This window comes from Pocillopora verrucosa, chromosome 4, assembly GCF_036669915.1.
Source record: "Pocillopora verrucosa isolate sample1 chromosome 4, ASM3666991v2, whole genome shotgun sequence".
Lineage (NCBI taxonomy): Eukaryota > Metazoa > Cnidaria > Anthozoa > Scleractinia > Pocilloporidae > Pocillopora > Pocillopora verrucosa.
This window is the reverse complement of record NC_089315.1, coordinates 6,218,258-6,244,096: the sequence shown is the minus strand read 5'-3', so window position 1 is coordinate 6,244,096 and position 25,839 is coordinate 6,218,258.

Genomic DNA, 25,839 nt, shown 5'->3' with positions numbered 1-25,839 from the left:
ATAACACCGCGGAAATAAGTTTTCGTTTTCGAGAAATTGATAAAAGAAGAAAATGAAAATGCTTTTGAGATGAGACCCTTATTTTGGATTTCCGGCTTAAAAAAGTAAGTCAGTGTTCATGAAAATAAAAAAAAAAAATTACTTAGGGTAAGGAAAGTCAAATACTGTTATAAAATGATAAAAGCGTTGGTTGCCGAGGAATAGTCACATTAGTTGTATAATTAAGTCATTTTATTCGGTTCATTGCTGAAGAAATGTAAAATGGTTTTCGTGTCTACATAGCCTGATGTAAACACGCGGGAGGTTGGGAGAACACGAGATAAGCGTAGGAAACCACGACGCGAAGCGAGAAGTGTTCTCCCAACCTCCCAAGTGTTTACATCAGGCTATGTAAACACGGAAACCATTTTTACATCTCTTTTATAAAATAACTAATGAAAAAGGAACGAAAACCGTGTTTACATACGCTCATGTAAAATGGTTTTTATGGCCAATCAGAGCGCGCGTACTATTTGAATTATTTTATAAAACATGATATAAATTAGTTATTAAAACTGCTCAAAGAGAAAAGGGAGAAAAAAAAGACAAAAAGAAATAGACTTTATTTCAGTTTCTCTTTTAAGGCAGACGTGGACTTGGGAAAACTACGTGATGGAAATTTTTGTCAATCTAAAACTCTCAATTTATTAAAAACAACAGTTAAAACAGCTGTAAAACCTTTTACCCCTGTGTGAATTAATTATCTTCTGCTTATGCAGATATATGCGTTCAGATTCTTACAGAGTAAAGGGACAATTAACATTTAGGTACTAAACATAGGAGCTTCGTTTCTTTCTGTTCTTATTTCATAATAGTTTAATTCATCTCTCTCGCTCAATATACGGTACAAAAGTTAGATTTGAAAGTAGAGAGAATTTTTTTTGTTGATAGGAAATAAGCTTCCTAGATGTTGACAGATGGCGATCCTTTCGATGACATCATTTTTGTTCTGTTTGTTACCACATTATATATCCTGAACTATTCTAGCTTCTGAAGTTCTGTAATTCGATCATTTTGGTTTTTTTTTCTATTTTTTTGTGATGTTTATGTTATTGTTAGGTGCATTTTCCGCCTTTTTTGGGAAACATAGGACTCAAAAAAAGTTAAACATTAATCGACTAATTGATCGACATAGAAAGAGTCTAAATTCTTCGAAAAACACAAATAGTAGTATTATCCTCGAAACAATAAACAAGAGTGTATGTTCTGTAATGTTATTTTACAGTAGAGATGCGAATTTTACTGAAATGGAAACATAATCCTTGTAAGTTGTTCAAAAGTTAATTTGACATTCAAATGGCACCTGAGAAAAAAGACAGAAGAAGTTAGTTTGTGAACGATAAACAGTTATATTCACAGAGTAACGGACACAATCTTTAATGGTGTGCCGTCTAAAAATTATTGCAGTAGAGTGATAAAAGCGCAATTTCTCCTTCTATCTTCAATATATGATGATATTAAGCAGATTTACTTTGAGAAGAACAAGACCGGTCAAACCACAAAATCGAAAACCTAACATTTCTGCGGCTTTTCCTCATCTAAAGATCAAAATAACACTTTTAAATAGTTTTTAGCTCTCAAGCTATTAAAACAACAATTAAAACAGCTGTAAAAACCTTTACCTTTTTGTGAATTAATTATCATCTGCTTATGCGGATAAATGCGATCAGATTCTTATAGAGTAAGGGACAATCAACATTCAGGTACTAAACATGAGAGCTTCGTATCTTTCTGTTCTTATCTCATAAAATTCATCTCTCTCCCTCGCTATACGGTACAAAAGTTAGATTTGAAAGTAGGGAGCAATTTTTTTTACTAAGAAATTAGCTTCCGAGATGTCGACAGATGGCGATCTTTTCGATGAAATTGTTTTTGTCACGTTTGTTACCACAATATTTTTTCTAAACTATTCTAGCTCCTGGACTTATAGTTCTTCAATTTTAGTTTCTTTCTCTGTTTTTGAGATTTTTGTTATCATTAGGTGCATTTCTCGCGTTTTCTGAGAAACAAAGCACACGAAAAAGTGAAATATAGTTGTTTTTTCACAGCACTTCATATCATTTCTCAGAATCAAGTTTTTCCTTATCATTAACGGCGCATTTTCAAGAAGAATGATGGTAGCAGTTTAGGAAAATTGATCGACGTAGAAAAGAGACCAAACTCTTCGACAAACACAAATAGTAGTATTATCCTCGGAATAATAAAGTGTTATGTTATGTAATGGTATTTTACAATGCAGATGCGAATTTTACCGAAAGGAAACCATTCTCCTTGTCAGTTGTTCAAACGTAAATTTGAAAGTCAAAGGACATCTGTGAGTAAATACACGAAGCAGTCAGCTTGTAAACGATCAACAGTTACGTTAACAGAGTAACGGACATAATTTCTAAAAGAAATATGTGCTACTGTGCCGAGTCGTCTTAAAAGTTTGTCTTTAAAATTTTGGAAAACGATCAACTCGATCAATTAAAAAATTAAAATGACACCAGAGCAAAAACAAAAAACATGCAGCTTGTAAAATTATCAGCTGATTGACGGATAAAAGGATAACTATTCACAGGGCGAGAATTTCAATTTATTTCCTCCAAAACTCTAAATGTGTCATCAATGTTCTTGCTGAAGAGGTTGGAGAACTCCACACGGGAAAAGAGAAGTACTTACTTTGTAGGAAGGACTGAATTTAAAAAATTTCTAGTCTTTTTGTTCTTTACATTAAAAATGCATGAACATAATATTTGCTTTGCGCAACGGGGGAGATTTTGTTCAGCGTTTCAAAAGGAATAAGAAATCACCTTTAAATTTCTTTCAATTACTTTTTTCTTTTATTTCGTGTTCCTATATTTGAATTCTTAGTCCAACAAAAGATTTTACAACCGGTTTATTTATCTGTCTTGTTGGCTTTTGTTGACCATAGACAGTGACTCTTTTCTCCTTTACCATAAAATATTGAAAGCTTAAAAAAGACAGGATTCGAATTCAATTTATATTTAGATTCTGAATGCAGAAAAGTCATCCATCAGTCACAAGGGTTCCAAGAATCAATATTTTTTAATGCCGATATTAGATGACATCAGCCTCGGTAACCAAAGTACATTATCCCAATTTCATATTTAAAGAAGAGTAAACTCTCTCAACATATCAACAATTTTTTTTCAGAAAACAGGTGTCGAGAAAAACAAGAATCATCATTTATGGAATATCCAGAATATACCGTATAATAAAGGATCGTGTTGTTTTCAATCTTGGTCCCAAACTACGTATTGGACCAAACAAGAGATTCGGCTTTTTTTTCAATAGACCTTTTTTCAGAGTTCGTTCTCAAACTGGCAATGATTTCCAAAACTCAGGTGAAATAAAGGTTTATAGAAAAATGTCAATCAACTCGTCGAAGATAAAAGTATACATAAACATATTTTCTATTTGAGAACAATTAATATTGTATGTCACTGCGTCTGCATGAATTACATTAATAAATCTCACTTGGCTTGATGTAAGCTTACAGGGAATATTAAGGTGGTTCTAAGATAAGTCAACACATCACTTCTGCTTCCAGTATTAGAATAATTAAACTGGCGTCTGATGAGGATCAAGATAAAGGTCCACGCGCTGAGTCAATCGACGACAGCGTACCTCAAATTAATAATGAAACAGAAAGAATTTTCCACTAATCCAGAGCAAGTAACCCTGATATTTTTTTTCATAAAGAAAGGAAAACCAAAGGCCAAATCGTCGGCTTCGACGGATACTGATTGCTCTAGGACTTATGGAAGCATATGAACTAACGCTTTTTATAACTGTACCTGGATTAAGCATATTAACTTTTCTTCTTCAGCTCACAACATTGTGATGGTATGTTCAATGACCAACTGGAGTTTCATCCTTGTTTTCTGTAAGCGCCTCGGCTATTTACAACCATTATCTAAAATTGTTATTAGCTTTTCAATTTTTTTCCTTATTTTAAGGGAGGAGAGGTTCCATGGGTGGGGTGGGCGTCTTTGAGAAAGGAATACAGGGAATGAGTGGGATATTCATCGAAGGAGGGCATTGAAGACTCAGAGGATGAACGAAGATGGCATCTGCTGAAAGATGAACAAGAGATCGTTATCTCTTGAACATGAGTATATCATGCAACTTAGACTATGCATGTGAAATGGGGTGCATTCTTTGTTACAAAACGTTCAGACGTCAAGATTGTCCCATCTGAATTCCAAATAAGTATCTGCTGCATGTTTTACTGAAATTAAATTCGCGCTCTTAATTCTAAATTGGTAGTAAGTTTTCCATTTGGAATCGGAGACTCTTTGGTGCAGTGGCTATACCCCAAGCTTAGTGAGAACCAGCCCTGACCGTAAATTTATGTTATGTTCTTGAGCTACTTACTCTACACAACGTCTCTGCTATTTTTCTTTGAGCTTTTGTTTATTTTATTTATGTGAATAAGATAGCTCATGTTAGGACAACCTCTGCGGAGTAATATTTGCATTTTTTAAAATTCCATTGAAGTTGAAACCTTGAAGTTTTGAAATCGTCATTCATTTTGTGGGTCTTTTGTCCCAGTTCAAGCCGAGGTCGATTTGTAGGTACTGCTTCTCTCTCTCCTGTGCGAAGGATAAAAAAAGTAAAGTCTATTTTTACATAATATTTTTCTAATGGTCTAAAATCTAATGAATGGAGTAATTGTGCCCGCAATATAGAGCTCAGCTCTTATGCAAGGCACTCTTTTTTGTACTACCACATTCTTTCTTTTTCTGGTCTTTATTTACCATTTATAACTTCTTTATAATAACTATGAATTGTTTTTGTTGCAACCAAACTAATTGATTTGTTGCAGTTATTTCAGGTTTGTTGGAATTTGATAAGCAAGCACAAGGATGGGAACGAGTCAAGGAGTTTGACGGAAAAAAATTTCTTTCAGTTCCATGGGGACATTATGTGGAACTAAACTTTACAATACGCGGCCACTTTCCAGGACTATGTCTATGGGGATTTTATCTTGAAATTCGTGATGGCAGTAATCAGTCAACCAATCTTCTTGGTGAATTCTGTGGAGATTACGGAACTGGAGTAGTGAGATCCAGTGGACGATACATGTGGTTGAAATTTATGCGGACAGATCTCTATAACCTCGCTGTATTCTATACCACCAGATCCATCAATGAAACAGGTATGTTTCTTTTAATAAATCAATATATATGTATATATACACCCGTTTTCAAAAGCGCTGCAATTTGAAATTACATATGAAAATATCTATACCTTTGTTTATACATCAAAAAGTGTCTATTCCTGATTAGAAAAAATATATATATATATATATATGTATGTATATATATATCAAGTATTGTCAAACTTGCAACGTATATATATTTATTAATTGAACGATTATGAAATGCAATATTCGGCAAATTTTTTTCGTTTTAGTTCGATCTAATTTTAGACCGAAAGAGCGCAACAATTCGTAACGGACGATGTCACATTTGACACATAAAATTTCGCTCAATTTCAATCTTGAGGGTTGATCTCTTGGGAGTCTTCAGCCCAATTTCAAGGCAATTAGTAAAGTTTACATACCCCATTGACTCTTCAAAGAAATGCACATTTGCATGGAAACGACGTAGACTGTTTTATGCTTCCAAGGTTTTCCAAACAGCTCACGCCTTTGGGTGACCACACGTCAAGTTATTTCAAAACTCTGAAAAACTTAAAATGCTAACCCCTAATAGAAACATAGAAGCGTCTTGCAGAATCTCAGGAGACTCCTTGCAAACGCATGATTTGCGATAACAATTTAACAGTAACCCGTGAGAGACCTTACTTTAATTCTGCTGAACGGAAATTTTGAGTTCAAGTTTGTTTGTTTGTTTGTTTGTTTGTTTTTCAACTTAAAAAGCGGCCTACGCACGCCGCGGCAAAAATGAATGGTTGCTGATTGACTGCAAGCAGCGAAAATTGCTCAAACTATGAAGCTTTCTCCATTTTGGTAAGATTATTTCGCCATTCCGCGACGAATTTCTTTACTTCTTGTGCTGAAAGCCAGGCCTCTTTTCTACTTTCACCTATGGACTCTTTTCCTTTTCGTCTTTCTCTATTCACATTCTAGTTTTAAACGCAGACGAACAGGAACGATTTTCACGTCCTGCACTGTTTTTAAGGTTTTCTGAGTACCACGCCATAATCATTCTGACAATTACTTTCTTTTTTTTTTAAATCTGATACAGTCAATCCTACGATGGACCAAGCTCCAAAGACGCAGTATGTATTTTTGAACAGAACCTTCAAACTGTGGTGTCCAGCGAAGGCTGCGCCGGCTCCATACATTTTATGGAGAAAAGATGGTGTCACTGTTCAAAATAGTACCAGCATAACATTTCAGCTTAAGGTAACTTCGGAAAACAACGTGAATTATAGCTGTGAGGTAAGAAAAGATGAAGAGGTGTTAAGAAGAGACATCAGCCTCACAATTGAAGGTGAGGTATTATTGTTTTGTTGAAGTACATTAGTGCTTTGTATAGTCGGATTGTCTAAACCTGTACTTTTTTATTTGCTCAAAATTCTAACCACCCAAAAAAACGTTTAAGCTACTTTGGTAGTTGGATCTTATTTAACCTTTCAAAAGTAATCTTTCTATATCCCTTTAATTTAATTTGTATGCTGTTTTCAGGTTTGAATGTTAATTATTGGTATGACAGTTATCTGGTGAAGGGAAAGGCGTATATGATGAGGGCCAAAGGAAATTCACATTTATACGCTTACACTTTTTTCTATTCCAAGCGAGGTCACTATGCCAGAGTTTTTCGATTTTGACGTCTGCATACAGTGTACCTGAAGTTCGCGTTTTCAATCCAGTTTTCATCTTTGACTCATGATCAGCTAATTTACATCGTAACTCTGAAGTGATCGTTTACTTTTGGTAATTGTGATTTTACAGTTATGTTCTTTCAAAATGAAATATTCTTCGTTGCCAAAAACCGACTTAACTCTTTCAAATTTGAAGCCATTGTTGACGAATTTTAACAGCCAATCATTTCTTGCCTCATTTTAGAGTGCCCAGACCATTGCGAATGTGACGTCTTCCGCCAAACTATCGTCAGTGTGAATTGTAGTGGAAAAAGCTTTCATTCAATTCCATGGAAATTTCCACCTGCCATGTCAAAATTGTGAGAGTAATTAAACAGTTTTAAACTCCAAGAAAAGATTGACCCAGAGGACTGCTTCTCCACTAAAAACCCTATTCTCAGAGGAATTCTTAGCTATCGTAGGCCCTATTCTCAAAGGAATTACTTTCATGTTATTGCAAGGCTCAAATCAATTAGGATAACTCCAGGACAATGTAGAATGTACCATAAAGGGTAGTCGATAGGTGTGAATTCTTAATGTGGACAATGTTCTACACTGGATTGGTTATATCTTCCTAGGATCTACAAGGAAGGGTGTGATCTTAAAAAAAAAATATGAGAATTAAGCTCAAGAATAAGGCTTACACGTGGAATTTAGTCCCTTCACTTGATCCTCTCTTAAAACTAGTAACGTGCATGTCCTGAACCGTGCGACTTTAACACCTAGTGTGTAGTAGAATGACAAAGTGGGAAATGAGGGATTTGCTTTATCGGGTTGATCAAAGAATGCAATTAGTTGTCAAGCCACGCTAACGAAGAATCTAAGCTCATTTCAAGTTTTAACCTTCAATTTCACAATAGGTTGCAGCACACAGAGCTGAGAACGTTCTATAATACGTCACTGAGATAAAAGTGAAAAAATAAACTTATCAGTCCAATTTGGATTATCTGTTGACGTTGCAACGAATTTAGTTTTCGCGACTATTTCACTTTCACCGGTTTAATAATTGACTAGAAATCAATGTAACCATCTTGATGCCTGGATACAAAATATTATTTACATGAAAACTACAGATAAGGGATAAATTTTTCGATCAATGAAATTTGAAACATAAAACAGTTACTAAATACCGAAGGAGGTAAAAGAACGCCAATCATAAGAAGCACTGCATGAGCCAATTGCTAGCACTGCTCTTAACATTGCAAAGCTCAGTGGCCAACTGTGTAGGTGTTTGCAACTTATTAAACCTGAGTTTAAGACAGGATTAATCCATGTTCAATAACACTTAAATATATCTTGTCTCCTTGTGTTGAATCCAGATTGACAAGTCCGGGTTTAAGCCCTAGGCAGATAAATGTATTGTGTTTTGGGGAAAGACATTCTCTCCAGCCAGGGGTCAAAAATAGATACAGTGAAACTAAGAAACTACGAAAACTATTGATGAAGTTCCCGGCGATGGGCTATCGTTCCACTCAATTGGACTATCACTACATTTAATAACCCTACTCTTCAGAAATGTATCTAGCGGTTATGGGTTATTAGGCTAACGAGAGTAACCTATGACTAAAGATACGATATTAGTAATTTGTTAGTCACTTTCTTTATAAATTTCCTTATAACTTTGAAATTAAAGAGGTTAGAAGTTCAGGTATCATTCTCATCGTAACGGTTGTATTCAGCATGTACTTTACACGTTTCTAACGTTATCTTGATAGGTACTTAAGCAACAACAAGCTGAGGGACTTGCCTCAAGGAATCTTCAGTAATTATACCCAGCTGGAATGGCTGTAAGCCAAGACTATTTCTTATCCGTGTCAGACACGTTTTTCATGATTCTTGATAGGAATTTGAGTAACAGTGAACTAAAGGTCCCTTCTCCGAGTAATCTGCGGTTGTAATGTTGAGTATTTTTAGCTCCCAAAAATCATGACTAGCTCCGCCCAACCTTTACGCGAACACCTCGTGTACCTGAACTCATTATTTCAGTCACTGTGTCAGTGACATGGACTGACGTGTGATCTTGTGGCCTGATCTTCCGGATGAGGGTAGTCCTGTGAAGGACTGTTGTCGACCGACAATATTTCTTTAATCGACCCTTAGGAAAACCTCCGTCGGACTTATCGAAACGTTGGCTATTGGTTCCGAGCACAATCCTTCGCAGCACCACTCTCAACCGGACAATAATTGTTACCGGATAAAATCTTCTTCATTTGGGGAGCCTCCCGTTAGAGATTGCGAAATCTAACCCCCCCCCCTCCCCCCTTCCATGCTTTTTAAATTTTAATGGGAAATTTAAACAACATCCCCTCCCCCTCTTTCAGGCTCTGAGTTTACATAGAGCTCCCAAATCTAGGAATTAAGGCACAGTCTCCAAAAATTAAAAAATACTCAACGTGAAAATGGAACATGCTCACTTAAAGTTCTGGTTAAGCACAAAATAGGCTATATTCCTGCCCGATAGAAAAAAAAGGAGTACCTAGATTTGTTTGAGCCTCCATATCAAAGCTTACAAGAAAGTACAGCATTACCGGATGCACCCTTTGATTTAATGCAATTATTGAATACATGGAGATGAACACCACCCTTTATCAATTCTTGGCAGGGATATAAGCAACATCCAATTGAAGGAATTACCAACAGGCATATTCAGTAACAATACCAAGCTGTCTGACCTGTAAGTTGGGATTCTTTCTTCTTTTTGTAAAGAATGCCTCTACAGGAGAAAGTTTCTTCTCGTTTCGCTTGATTTTAAATCTGCCATAAAGTATGCGTTGGTTAGTTAAAGAAAATAAACTATAGACCACCAATGAGGAAACACAAAATAAGACAACTGATCAGGTCGAATTTAACGTATGCAAGTCACAAATTTATTCTAACATTCAAGTTGAACCTTGTTGTGAAGTGATGTCATCTCACTTTACCGGCTTTACAACAAAATGTGTAAAGCATTTAGTTGCTCTTAGTACTTAACAAAAATAAAAAAAACCAACAAGTTTCAATTAGTTTTGAACCAGATTATAATTCGTAATGCTACTTTAGGTTTTTTTATTTAAAAACCGAGAAGAAGATATCCGTTCTTGAAGAGTATGGCTTTGTTAGCAGATTAGAGCATTTAAAAAATAAATTTCTAGCATACAAAATTCCTCCACTTACCTTTTATGAGTAGACGCGCATAGCTTGTCTTCTAATATTTTATGGACCTGTTTCACACGTCCCCAATATTAAACTAAGATATATGTAAAGCAAAAAGTAAAGACTATTCTTCTTAGTTTTAATCTTACTGACATTTTGAAAGGAAAACAATAGGATATAAACAAATCATTTCAGGGACAATAAGTGGCATTTAAGTCATCATAATGATTAGACTTACAGATTTGTATGATTGCTTAATACATCAGTCTTGATAGACTCGTTACCCCCAATGTAAAAGCTGAGTTTGGAATCCATCTTACATGCAGGAAGGATGTAGTTTTTGTTACTTGGTAATTATTTACCCCAATGAAATCAGATTAATCATAAATAACTAATATATAGTGATCCATTCGAGCACTTCTCTGCCTTATTCCCTTGAGAGTGTCAAGTTGGAAAAAGGGGGGAGTTGTGGAAAAGCCATTAGAGGTCTATTTTTTTTTCTACCCAAAAGGAACTGCGTCTCTTTGTGTAGTTCAATCGTCCTTGATCTAGATGGATGAAAAGAAAACTCAGGCACGATATCATTTATTCGAGTCTCTCAATAAGACTCTCTCAGAGTCCTATTCACTGTGCATTAATTTTGGTCCAGAGGATGTGATCATCATTTTCGAATGCGGGTTGCTAGTTTCAATTCTGTGATAAAATAACAATCTGTATAAAAACAAGGTAAACGTTATTTATGCTAGAATACTGATTATGCGAAGCTGTCGAGAGGTATACCCATGCGTCACATTTTCTTCATTTCCAATATATCTGCCTGTAATCAAGTGTAGAAACCGGTCGCATGTTTCAATTTCTCAATTAAAGAAAATCCGAAAAGGATTTTTGTGATATACTACGACCGAAAAACATCCAATGCAGAGTATGAACCTCGACTTGCATAAAATTATGCATGATTTTTTGTTTTTCCTCCCAAATTGTTGGATGGTCTTGTAATGGTAGGACTGTGGTGCGAGAAATCGTGACCTTGAAGAACCATGTGTTTTTGAGCTAGTAGGCCATCAAACCTGTCAAACATGGAATTTACCCTCGATTTACACTCAAAGCTGGACATTTATCGAGTAGTGTCTTCCATCACATATATCGCGTCAGAAGCCCTCGATATACACTCTGGTTTACCCTTTTCCTCTAGGGAATAGAAAGGTAAGATCGATAAAGTCTTAGTATGGAATAATTACTGCTTGGCGAGACGAACACAATTTTTGAGCCGTGAACAAATTTCAGTCTTAGTTGAGCGAAGAGATCAAAGACGATGTTAAAAAAACCACCAGTACTCCAGTTCTTCAGTAAGGGTAACCCAGTAGAGGGACAAGGAGATGCGTCCAAGAATAGCCTTGACCCTTTACTAATGAGGCATGGTGAACCAGTGACACTCCCGTTGGCTAGAGGAAGTACTCTAAGATCGAGAAGTAATTTTTGCTCCCGGTCTTTGGTATGGAGCACAACTACCAAAATGTGTTCGTTAAGAAAGTCATCTTACGGACTGATCAATAAGCCACGGTCTTTATTATGGGGAAGCCCGTAGCATCAGCACCCAAGAAGCTAAAGTGCCCCGTTGCCACTTCAGCAGTAATACAACGAGATGAGCTACAAGCTGGGAGAGGTATGCTGTTAGCCGGCTTTCTATCGAGAGCTTTCATGAAGGACTGTGAGCTTACCCCCGCAGAACAAGTGGTTGATCGCATTGATACCAACCACTTTCTTCCCGTTCCATATCACCAACTCAGTGCAACCCAGAGAGAGAGATATTTGTGACCCAGCTCTATAGAGGCTAAAAAACACAATCTTGGATGGCTTCCCTGATACAAAAGATGATCTCTTCATCCAAGCCACTCCAGACGAACCTCAAGCACCCCCTTTAGCAGATACTCCAATATTACCTAAAGAACTAGACAAAGCTACAATGGCAATACCAAGTAAAGTCCAGTATCTCTCCGAAACACCTGACAAGCCCCAAGTAGTGGAGGCCGGACCACTAGATCTGAACAATTGTCAAAGCCACCAAGTTACTTGCAGGACCATGCATAAGTATGATGTTATGGCTGACTGTAGACCACCGTCCTCACCAATCTACCGCTTGGTAGTTCATAGCCACAGAGTACATATCACTGACTATAGGGCATGCAAATTTTGCTTCATAAAGCCTAATCAGGAGACTAACATGCCGGTTATCTTTTAATCATCTCTTTTGCAGTCTAAAGCAAAATATTTCAAACATATTTTTGATTTTAAATCATGACCGTACCTGGCATTATAAACCTGAACATAGCGTTCTAGCTAGCTCGCACCGGCTCAATTTCACACGCTGTTTATAATTTTAAATATAAATATTGAGACATTTTGTGTCATTATTTTGAATTTTCCCACCCTTGTCCTTTATCGGTAACCAATTCATACAAAACGTCAAGAGGTCAAGATTGACAAGGCCACTCGAAATCAAAGGGAAAACTTCTTTAAAGGAATGTTAACTCAGCTTTTATATGCGCATTGCTTGGATTAAAATGTCCGTCGACTTACTTCCAAAGCACCAGGATCTACTAGAGCCACTGGAGAATGTAGAATCATTATTGTTGCGATAACAGAACGCAAATTTAATCAGCCAGATTAAATGGGAGTTCCGTAATGCTATCAAACTATAATATGACTAGCCAGTCGATGATATTCCCTCCACATGTCCACGTGTGTATGCGGAAAAGTTTTTACGTTAGATCACGCCATGATTTGTAAACGAGGCGGATATGTCGAACAACGACATAATGAGCTGAGAGACCTGGGCCCTGAACTCTTAAGTGCGGTATGCCGCGATATTGAAAGCGAACCCGTCCCTCAAGACACCAGCAAAGAACAACTAAACAGAAGATTTAACAAAGCACAAGGCTGGTTATTCTTGCATGTGGATTCTGCGGACACTAACGATCGGCATTCTCTGATGTCAGGGTTTTCTAATAAGTTCCGTAAGAGCCCAAGGCCCCAAAATATCTACAGTGTGCATGAGAATGGGAAGAAGCGACAGTACTCAATGAGAGTTCTCGACATTAAATAGGGAACATTTACACCCATAATATTTACCACAACCGGTGGAATTTGCCAAGAATGCTTGAGATAACACAGTGGTCTTGCAAAAATGATAGTTTTAAAAAAGAGAGAGAAATATGCAAAGTAGAGCAAAAACATCTTTTTTCCTCGTAATATACGCCCTCATTTCCTTGAGGGGTTCAAGACTAACGAAAAGAGTGCCTTGCGATGCAAAGAATGCTCATTTTGACGTCCAGACAACATGCTATTGAAATGCGATGTCAGGGAAAAAGAAGAAGAATTAAAGAACATTATATTTGCACCAACATTAAATAAACAACTAAACGAGTTTACTGCTCTGCGCCTGCGGGCTGTGGGTGGATGAGGAACCAAGTTTCAGTGAAACAATTACGCAAAAGGTGACAAAATGCTGTAGAAAAAAATGGAAGCTCTCGGGTTTGACTCCAGAAATGTTCTATGCATTTTTGTAGAGCTGTTTCATATGTCCCGAGAGATTATTAACCCTTCAAGTAAGATCCTAAGTAAGAAAGAGGATCTTACTTGAATTAGTCATAAATGGTAAAAAAGGAATCAAACGAGTAAGTCGTAAATGTTAAAAAGGGAATCAAACTAATTTATCGCGATCCCCATATTAAGAAGTATTTAATTGGAGAAATCATACATGGATGTTTGAATCGACATCTTCAAGGAGCAAAATTTAGAGATGGATTTGATTGGTTCTTACCCAAAGCATCTCTAACTACTTAAAAGCCTGTATTAATGATGATGCATTTAGATTGATAAAGCGGCTGAATACTTGTTACACATACAAACTGTCGTCATTTGTTGACAGGAGTTTGGACAACAACCAGTTGGAGGACTTGCCAAAACATATATTCAACAGAATTATCAAACAATTTTAATCTAACTGATTTTTTAATACTAAGACAAGAGTGCATAAACAGATACTTTTAAGGATAGCTAGTTAAGGAATTATAATAATTATACTTGGTCGCTTAAGTCCCAGGTTTGTATTATTGTTTCATTCATCAGTCTTAATAGACCCTTCAGCCCCCAATACAAATAGCTTCGGCTAAAAACATCGGTGGACTTACTTTCTGGCAATTGCCCAAGTACCAGGATCTACTAGAGCCACTCAAGAATGTAATATATCTGGGACTTATTCCTGGGATAACGAAAAGAAAGTGTAATCAGATAGATACGAACTACCAGCACTCCTATTGGCTTGGGAGGCGCCTGTACCATGCAAATCCAAGCCGGGAGTACGCTTCATCATTTAAAGTGACAACCCACCTCGTTAAGCATCTGAAACACACCAGCTACCAGACGAGTCCCTAGGTAAGTCGGCACATAGCGTAATCAGTTGCGAAAGACCAGGAAAACTCAAAGACAGAGCAGAGTGGATAAGGGAGAGGGCACCACCAAAGATTAAGCTAGTGCTTGACCTGGCAGCTGAAAAAGGGTCATCGGTGTGGCTGACAAATCTTCGTCTCCGAGAAATGGGTTCCAATTTGATTAAACAGGAGTTCCGTAATGCTGTCAAACTACAATATGACTGGCCACTCGATGATATTCCCACCACCTTTCCACGTGTGTATGCGGGCAAGTCGGTACGTTAGACAACGCCATGATTTGTAAACGAGGCGGATTTTTCAAAAAACGTCATAAGGTGCTGAGAGTTCTCGACATTGAACACAGAACATTAGCATACCTAGTATTTACCACAACCGGCAGAATGAGTGACTTTGAAAAGAATAAACTATGATAGTACTTGAAAGTGGTATCATCATTGTTATTATGAATAACATTGTTATCACTACCACAGTTGTCATTTCTGTAATAGCATTATTTATTTGACACTTTTATTTTATTTTATTTTTTTTTTTTTATTAAAATGGGCCTTTGCTGGATATCCTTATCACTCAGAATCTTCGCCAGTTGTTCTGTTATTGAAATGTAATCAGTGTTCGAATTGATAGGATTTCATAAGGCCAGAAAAGATAAAATGTAGCGTCAGGCAAAGAAAAAGAGCTAAAGAACATTCTATGTGTATCGACATCAAATAAACAACAATAAGAGTTTACCTACGCTTACGAGGTGTCAGTGGATTATGAACCAAGTTTTAATAGACTTTTAGGCAAAATACGAGAAAGAACAAAGTGGAAGTACTCGGTTTTGAGTCCAGAAATGTTCTTTACATTTTTATAGAGCTGTTTCATGCGTCTCCAAAGATTATTAACCCTTTAAGTAAGACCCTCTGTAAGCTTAAGTTCTGTGTGTGCGATAATGGCACTCATGCGGGAGTCAACTTAAATCGCAGTTACGGTTGTTCTTTATCGGTTGATATGATATTGATATTCCTGTGAAACTTTATCCGCTTCAGAGCTCAGAAGCCTCTTTTCAAAGGTGGCTGCAGTTCTAATGTTGTAAAGCACACACTACTTACGGCTCTTTTATTCTGCTGTGACCATGGGAAATTAGCCTTTTCCTTTGCAGTCCTATCACAAATTAGTCGCAAATGGTGAAAAGGGAATAAATTAAGTTTATCAGGATCCCTCATAAGAAGGATGTAACTGGAGAAATCATAGATGGATGTTGTTTTAGACATCAGCAAACGAAGGGCGAGATTTAGAGATGGATTTGACTGGTTCTTACCCGAAACATCTCTAGCTGGTGAAAAATATTGATGATAATGATGATGTGTTCAGACTGATGATGCAGTTGAATACTTGTTACACACACAAACTGTCTTCTTTTGTTGACAGGAACTTGCACAACAACCGGTTGGAGGACATGCCAAAAGACATTTTTAACAACAATATCGACCTAACAGATCTGTAAGTAAAAAAGAAATAGTACTTTCAAATATTATTCCAGGACTACTGAATTTGTAAAAGGAAGACAAGATGACATAGACAGATAATTTGAGAGACAGTTCTAACATTTAAAGTATAACAATAACTAGACTTTATAGCCAAAGTTATAAATTATGGGAACATTTTAAGTATGCAGGCTATAAATTTATCCTAGCAACCGAGTTGCACTTTATTGCGTAAAAAATGTATCTCCATGTCACCGGTTTTGGTCAAAATTACTCACCAGCGAAACCTGTAGTACATAGCGTACGACGTAAAGCACATGAAAGGTGCTTATTTTCGATGAATGGGTCTGGAGGGACAACAACAAAACTCAGACACGATATCATTTATTCGAGTCTCTCAACGAGTCTCTTAACGCATTCTAGGAGTCCTATTCACTGTGCATTTAGTCCAGCAGATGTGATTATCGCTTTTGAATGCGGGTTGCAAGGTTGATTTGTACGATAGAGCGACATAGTATATTAAACAAGGTAAAAGTTATTTATGTTAGAATACTGACTATGCGAAGCCGTCGAGTTGTATACCCACTGGTCACATTTTCTTTATTTACATTGTAACTATTGGTAATCAGGAGTGGATATCAGTCGAAAGTTACTGGTTTACCCTTTGCCCCTAAGGAGGAGAAAAGCAGGATCGATAAAGTCTTAGATATTTGTAATAATTGCTGTTAGGTAAGAAGAACACAATTTCCGAGCGCTAAACAAATTTCATTCCTGATTGAGTGAGACTGTTGTTGAGCAAAACAGATCAAACTGAACAAGGAGAAGTCGGAATCCAAACGAAGCAAAGTGCCATTCATTGGAAATGTGATAACGAGGAAAGGGAAAAGGAAATCGAATTCAACGGTCAAGATGGAGCGATCAACACATGTATCAGGAGTGCAGAGATTATACGGGCTAATGAGGTACTTCTCTAAATTCCTATAAAACCTTTCAAGAATGTAAGAGCCTATACGCCGCCTTTTCCGCAAGAATGCTGAGTTGATCTGGACTCATGTGTAGAGAGATGCCTTCAAAGAGTTCAAAGGCGCTGTTTCTCAAGCACCAGTACTCAATTACTGACCCAACAGAGGGTCAAGAAGATGCGTCCAAGGATGGGCTTGGCTTTCTACTGATGCAGCATGGTCAACCAGTGACATCTAGAAGTAAGTCGCTCTTGGTGGCAGAGAGGAAGTACTCACAGATCGGGAGGTAAATTTTGGCGCCGGCCAAAGCGTATCCACCAATGTGGAGGGCTTCTTTGCTGCAGAAGATGATCTCCTTACCGAAATTCATCTCAGGCGCTCCAGAGGAGCCTCAAGTACCTCCGTTAGCAAAAGCTCAAATATTATTTTAACAACTAGAGAAAGCAAGGCCCAGTCTCTTTCTGTGACACTGGATAGGCCCCAAGTAATTCAAGACTGAAAACTAGATCTGGACGGTTGTCAAATCCAGCGAGCTTGACTGTAGACCACCGTCCTAACCCATCTACCGCTTGTGAGTTCAAAGTCACGTAGTAAAAATTTATCAGTGACCATAAGGCATGCAAATTTTGCTTCATAAAGCCTGATCAGGAGACTAACATGCCTTTTCTCTTTTAATCATCTCTATTGAAGTCTTAAACAAATGATTTTAAACAGAATTTTGATTTTATATTATTACTATACCTGGCAGTATAAACCTGAACACAGTGTTCTTCTTTGCACCTGCTGAATTGAACGCACTTCATATAATTTTAAATGAAACAATTGAGACATTTTGTGTCATTATATTAAATTTTCCTACCCTTATCTTTTATCGGTAATCAACCCCTAACCTCCCTTGCAATAAATGTTTTCTGGCCATTATGAGGACTAAACTACGTGACCGAACATAATCTTACCTGTTACATGCATTTTTGGGCAGCGTTAAAACCTGAGGCATTAATATGGACAGATTTGTATTATTGTTTGATACATCAGTCTTAATAGACACTTCAAACCCCAGTATAAATAGTTAAGCATGTAATTCATCTCACATAGAAGGAAAATATAGTGTTAAATTTCTAGGTGATTATTCATCCTGATTATTCATAGATATAGTAATCCATTCAAGCAATTCTCAACCTAATTCCCTTTAGAACGTCCAGGTAAGAACAAAAAAAGAAGAGTGGGGGAGGGGGAGGGTGAAGGGAGGAGGGATTTGGCTACTAGAGGCCTATTTTTTGTAGCCTGAAGGGAAGGGTGCTTTGTTGTGTCGTTCAATCGCTTAATTTTTTAACCTGGTGACAAGGATTAGTTTTTCAGTTACGCCGAAGATAAACAATGAAAAGACCATGAATGAAGCAACATCACAAAGTTTCTAGCCACTACGCGACAAATAAAAACAACGTTCTGTCACATTTTAAGTACGCATTTTACTAATTTATCCCAGCATCAAAAATACGTCAAAAAGTTATCTCAATGCGAGTGGTTTTTAAGGCTCTAAAGGTCAAAATTACTCACTGGTGAAACCTATACTACTTGGCGTATGAAAAAGCCCATAAAAATGCATATTTTGAAGAATGTACAAGGCCTGGAGGGACAACAAGAAAACTCAGGCAGGCACGATATCCATTTTCGATTCTCTCAAGATGGCTCTCTAAGAGTCCGCTCCTGTATGCATTTCATCCATACGATGTGATCATGGCCTTTGAATGCGCGCTGCAAGTTTCAATTCTACGATAAAACGACAATCTGCATAAGACAATGTAAACGTTATATATGTTAGAATAATTATTAAGCGAAGCTGTCAAGTGGTATACCTACTAATGACATTTTCTTCATTTACATCATAACTGTTTGTAATCACGTATGGACACCGGTGGCAGGTTACATTTTTTAATTTAAAGACGATCTGAAAAATATTTTTTGTGATATACTATCACGGTAACACATCCGATGAAAAATATGAACCATGACTTGAACCATGACTCACGTATCTAGGGATCTAGATAGTAGGGCATGCGGAGAACCCTGGGTCCAGATTTTGGCTTCTTCCCAAATAAAAAGAGGTAATGGATTATCAAAAAGCCGCACAAGACAGAAAGTGTGAAAAAAGTATTTAAAGAAACGGACGTTAACAGAACAGTATAGAATGGAAGGCATAACGGGGCAAGGCAATAAGCTCACGGGAGCATCAAGAGGAATTCATCAGTGAGAAGGTGTCTGATTGGGTCCGTGAAGTAGATTAATTGTCAGAATTCGCTCAGACGTAGCCACAGGAAATGCTATGCCGTTTCCACCTTCGGCTTAAAACATCTGTGGACTTACTTCCTGACAACACTGCACGAGGAACCAGGATCTACTAAAGCCACTGGAGAATGCAACAACTCTGGGACTTATTCCTAGAACATTGAAACGCAAGTGTAATCAGCTAGATAGGGACATCCTAACTCTAATATTCGCCTAGGAGGCGCCTTTGCCTCGCAAATCCAAGCCGGGAGTACGCTTCATCAGTCGAAGTGACAACGCATCTCGTTAAGTATCTCAAACATCTCAAACACACCAGCTACCAGACGATTCTCCTAGAACGTCAGTAGAGAACGTAGTCACTTTCGAAAGACCAGGAAAACTCAAAGACAGGGCAGAGAGAATTAGGGTGAGGGTACCTCCAAAGATCAACCGAGTGCTTAGCCCGGCAGCTGAAAAAGGCTAACAATACTTCCTACTCGAGAAATGGGCTCCAAACTGATTAAACAGGAGTTCTGTTAAACTGTCAAACTACAGTATAACTGACCAGTCGATGATATTCCACTCTGTATGCGGGCAAGTCTTTACGTTAGACAGTGCTATGAGGCGGATTTGTCATACAACGACATAATAGGATGAGAGACCTGGAAGCTGAACTTTTAAGTACGGTATGCAGCGATGTTCGAGTTGAATGACTCCTTCAAGACATCAGCGGAGAACAGCTGAAAGTATGAGCTAACAAAGCATAAGGCTGGTCAATCATGCACATGGACTCTGCGAACACCAGCGATCGTCATGCTTTGATGTCAGGGTATGCCACCCAAATGCCGAGTCCTATGAGAGCCTAGAGCCACAAAATATCTACAGTATGCATGAGGATGAGAAGAAGCGCCAATACTCAAGGTCAGTTCTTGACATTTAACACGGAGCATTTACACCCGGCGGAATTGGCAAAGAATACTTCACTTAAGATAACACAGTCATCTCCTACAAGAGCCTAGAGCCACAAAAAGTATACTTTGTCGCTTAAGTCCCAGATTTGAATTATTGTTTGATAAATTTCTCTCTAATTCATCTTACAATCTTACATGCAGGGGAAATATAGTTTTTAATTACTTGGTGATTATTTATCCTGATTATTCATCAACAATTAAGATATAGTGATCCATTCAACTAATTCTTAGCCTAATTCCCTTCAGAGTATCGAGGTAAGAAAGGGGGGGAAGGAGGAGGGAGATGGCCACTTTTAGAGGCGTATTTTTTGCCACCTGAAGGGAAGGGCGCTTCGTTGTGTCGTTCAATTGTGCTTGATTTTTGAATCTGCTGACAAGGATGAGTTTGTTGATTACGCCGAATTTAAACGATACACCATCAATGGAGTGACATCACAGTCTCTAGCCACTATGTGACTTATCAAAACAAAGTCCTGTCATGTTTAAAGTAAGCAGGTTACTTATTTATCCTTGCATCCGTGTTGCACCTTGTTGCTTCCCAGAGTTGATTCAATCTGACCAGTTTATGAGGCTTCAAGAGTCACAAGTACTCACCAGTGAAACATATAGTACTCAGCGTTCAAAGTAAGGCGCATGAGAGGTGCTTATTTTCGATAACTGCACAAGGCCTGGGGAGACAAGACAAAAACCTAGGCATGACTTCATTTTGTTGAGTCTCTCAATAAGGTTCTCTATGAGTCCTCTCAACTGCGCATTTGGTTCAGAGGATAAAAACTTTTGAATGCGGATTCGAACGAGACTTACCAGAAGTTGAAGTTCGAGTGAATTCCAATCGTCACCATACTCAGAGGGATTACTTGAGATAGCATTGCGCCTTAGTGAAGTCAGTCTGGCATCCGCACCGCACCGCCACTGGGCATCAAGTTTTGAACACAGGGTGGGGTCCAAGGGAGGGCACGTTATCCTCTGTGTAAGGTGGCAAATGGAATTCCAGTCAAGCTTTAACTTACGAAGTCTTCCTCAACTTTTGAATTCCACCTTCTCAGCCACAGATCCGTGTGGCATGTGCATGGCATAAACAAGTCCATATTGAAGAGTCAATTTAATCCAGTACTTTATTGACAAAGGTGTCTTTTTTTCAATTATACGGGCATAATTCATTCATGGGCATTATTTAAATAGAATACGAACTCTGCGACGTTGAAGAGTCGCTGTACTATTGCATGTTATAACAACTAGTCACTCTTATTTTCATTTACCTCAAAGCTGTTTCTCGTCAGGCTTGAAGGTTCATTGAAAGTTTTGGATTAAGCTAAACCTGAATCCATTTTAGAGTTAATTTCTGGGCTTAATATTAAACTGAAATGACGAACATAATTCAACTTGTGTTACAATGGTTCCATCCAGCCGAAAAAATTTCCATTTTGAATGCAGTTACAACTATTGAAAGTGAGTGATCACCACAGTATTGAACATAAATAAAGCAGTTGTGAAATATAGCCCAGAAATTAGGGACCGGGTTGTTCAAAGCTGGGTTAAGATAAACCAGGGTTGGTGTGAAATCTGGTTTCAGATCTGAAATCTTTAAAAGAAAATCCAGTTTTATTCTCTTTGTCTAAAATTTGATTATGGCATGCTCTAAAAAGAGGCATTTGAACAAAGAAATAGAGAAAGCCGGACTTCAACGTAATCCTGGGTTAGCGCTAATTGACCTTCGAACAACTTGGCCCAGGCCTTCACGGAGTTGAACCCATTACCTCTTCGATTCCGGTACAATACCCTATCAACAAAGTTGACAAGCCCAATTGGAGCTAGGAGCTTGGTTTTATACCTCAGCTGCTCATATAAATTATTTTGAGCATGTAAATTAGGTTTAAATGAGTAGTTACCCGAAAATTAAGATCGCCTAAAAGGCTTAAACACAAATCAATTTACCACAACACAAATCAGTTTTTGTGAAAGAAGCAATAGAGGCTTACTTTTATAGTGGGTTGAGTTACAAGATTATTCTACTCTTCCTTGACAAGTGCCATAGCATCCTAAACAAAATACATTGAACTCCACTCATCATTTATGCAAAAGGAAAATGTGGTTCTCCAATTATGACAATAAAATGTATCTTGATTATCCTGATAGAAAAAGTTGTCACAACTATGGAATACAAAAACCATCCAATGCAAAATAATATTGGAATGTTGTTATCTATAACAAATCAAATAACCAGAACTTTATTTAACAATATAGTCAGTTGACAAGTGAAAATAGTGCACGTCTGATCTGTACTGATACTCCAAATGAACTAAACCACAACTTTTCTCTCCTAGCCAGAGCTTTTTGCAGGTTCACAAAACCAGTATAGGTATAACTTCACCCGCACAAGAAGTTTGACCGATACATATTTATTTACTGAGTCACTCTGAAACACCATAGACAGGAGACCAAACATCTATGGTGCAGTAGGATAGGTACAGTGAGTTTCTTTAAACATTTAAGCAGATACTAGGCAAATTTTACATACATTTGTACTGTTTAAAGGTTTCTGTGACCAGTTTGTAGAATATCATTAGTGCATGTTATCTGCTAAGACGCCAAACAAATTCAATTTGAGTGACGCATGCCCAAATAGCTTTGCTAAATCGATAATCATACACTGTACAATTCCAAAGTCATATTTTCATGAGACGTTGCTAACCGTACTCTTCAGTCCCTGTCTAAAATGTACAAGAATACTAACCTAACAAATCATAGCAAGTAGACTGCATTTGCAAACAGGAACACAACTCAGAAGCCAAGGGGTTATCCAACAAACACTGGCATATTAATGATATATTTGACCATCTCTTACATCTATAAAAATGATTTGCTCCAAAAACGTTTTCTGGTCATACTTCCATTAAAAGTGAAATTTAACTGTTATGCAAAATAGAAAACATAGACTTTTGCAAAACATACAGAAATACTATGCTTAGGTACATGTATGTTTGCAGGTAAAGTCACGAAGCTTATTAATAATGTTTGTTAAAATATAACGTTCTATAATCGTGTTTATCCAGACCTAAAAATACCAAAAGTCACCTGCTACTCGATTCACACTTTAACAAAACTAGGTGAACTGAAGATGCATTCCGTGAACTCACTCCTAAAAGAATCATAACTGGCAAGCAAATCACAAACTGGAATATTAAGGGTACAGGAACAAGTGTTTACTGAAGTTTTCCTCTGGATCTCTTCATGGTCAAAAACAATAGTTAGATTGGGAGATGAACTTTGCTGACGTAGAATCTTTGTTTACAAACGTACCGATCGAAGGTGCAGTTCAAGCGGCACTACGAAAACTAGAGAACGACAGCAATCTTGCTAATCGCACAAACGTAACACCTACACAAATTTAGTCAGTAAAGCGTGGTTTTGTTAAATGTCTATACGACCGAGCAAAACACCTCACAACGAAACCGTCAGTTATCTCTGACGAAAAGAAACACTTGTCATCAGTACTTGTTTCTAATGGTTATCCTTCTTCATTTGCACGAAAACTGGCAAAGACAACAAGACTAACAGCCAACAAAGAACCCGTGCAGGAATTTAAATCTCCTGCCATTCTCCCTACATAACGGGTGTATCGGAGTCTGTTCGCCGCTGTCTACAACAACAAGGCATACGAACCGTTTTCAATTCGGACAAAAAACTTAGGTCTCACTTAGTACGACCTAAAGACGCTGGGAACTATCAAAACAAGACGGTTTCGTTTACAAGATCCCATGCGAATGCGACAAAGTGTACATCGGTGAAACTGGGAGATCAATGCGAGAAAGAATAAAAGAACATGACAGAGACATACGGTTTCCTCGTACTCAGACGTCTAACGAAACGGGGCATATTCCTTTTTGGAGAAAGATTAAGTTTATGGATTGCGACCCCTACTGTTACACACGCAGAGTCAAAGAGGCTATCTATATAAGACTTCATCCCAACAACATCAATAGGGATTGTGGAATCGACATTCGAGAAGCTTGAATACCAACGATCAAACAACAAAACAGCCGATTTTTGAGGACCTACCAGGGAACACCATCTACTAACCGGAATAATAATAATAAAGCACCAACAACAGCATACCAACGTGTTACAAATAGCGACACGTAAACAATCGACCTCGTCGCCTGATGAAGACTAGCAGTATTGCAGTCGAAACGTCGCGATCTACATCAAAAGTGACTCTATCGCGAGACAAACGAACAAAGTTCATTTCCTACCTTACACCACGATGAACGATAAGCGCATGTTTTATAACATAATAGTTAAATTTGTGTCAAATCCAGTGGCAGGTGATGCAGGGCATCCAGTAACAAACTGAAGAACATGCACAAGTTCCACTTTACTGGTGGGAATTTCATCTGTGTTAGGATCTAGGACTGTGGTAGTAATCAACCGTATTCAACGTCCTCAAGATAATGTGTAAAGTTAAAGGCAAGAGCTTCCTCCCTAACACGTATGTTATTTCCTCCCATGCTAAAGGCTCACAGAAACTGGTTATCGATAACCTCAGCAGTCAGCCCCTCATGTTCATAATATTGTAAGAGCTTGCAGGACTGGTTAGGATTATTTTTTATCACATCCAAGGCTCCATTTGTTGCCAACCCTTTGGCAAACTGGTCAATTTTAGACTGTGTAGATAGAATGTGATTGTGTGAGCAGATGCCTAGTAAATTCATCTTTTTCTTCCAAAGTTACAATAAGCTTTTTGTATCCTGCTCTGAATCTAAGCGGTGTGTTAAAGGATACTTCTTGCTTAAATCTCCCACGATCACCGATTGCTTCAAGCTCCTTTAATGTTGTCTACACTTTTCCACAGGGCAGGTCACTGACTAACACTGAGACTGAATATAGTTTGCCATACATGATGTAGTCTACATTAGGGACAGCAAACATTACAGGACCAGGTGAACCTTGAAGCACCGAGAGAGCTGAAACAATCCCATAATGAAAACATTACTTCGAGTGTTTCAAATCCAGAACTATTACATGCTGTAGTAGAACATGAACCAGAAATTAACTGCCAAGAAGAGAAGTGGGTATATCACTTGTTGTGAAAGGATCAGGAAGGCTAGTTGCAACATAAGAATCAGGTTTAACAGAAACAGATTTTGCTTCTGATGCTTTAACAGCGGTTGTCTCATCAGAGCCATTGTCAGTGTACTTGGTTATTTTTCTTTGCGTTGGTTCACTCAAGTTTTAAGAATCCTTCTCGCTGTCACTCTTGTCGTCTCCGTCATATGAAATTGTGTCAGTAAAACCTTTGAAACTAAGATCATAGTAATCTGATGAAGAAAAAAGATAAAATGTTATCCTGTTGTACGGTTTACCCAGTTCAGCTTTGTATTCTTGTAAGCTGAATGCTTAGTCGTATTTCTAACTTCAATTACTCCTATCCTATCGAGGTACAGCAATTTGTGGGCCAAAGGAAAGCTATCGGTAATTTCATTAGCATTACCCTTCGAGTGCTTTGCTACCGCCAACTTAAATAGCTCCTCCCCATCCACTGTTTTATCAATTCTTACAGGAAGAGTTTTTTCCTCGTTGCGGCTTGAGCTTATTTTCCTCTTCCATATATCGCATGATGCCAATGTTGACAGTTACAGGTGGGTCTTCTTTCCCAATCATCCTCTTCGTCTACTTGCTCTTTTCTTTTTTGAAGTGCGACTTTCTCTCCTCTTTT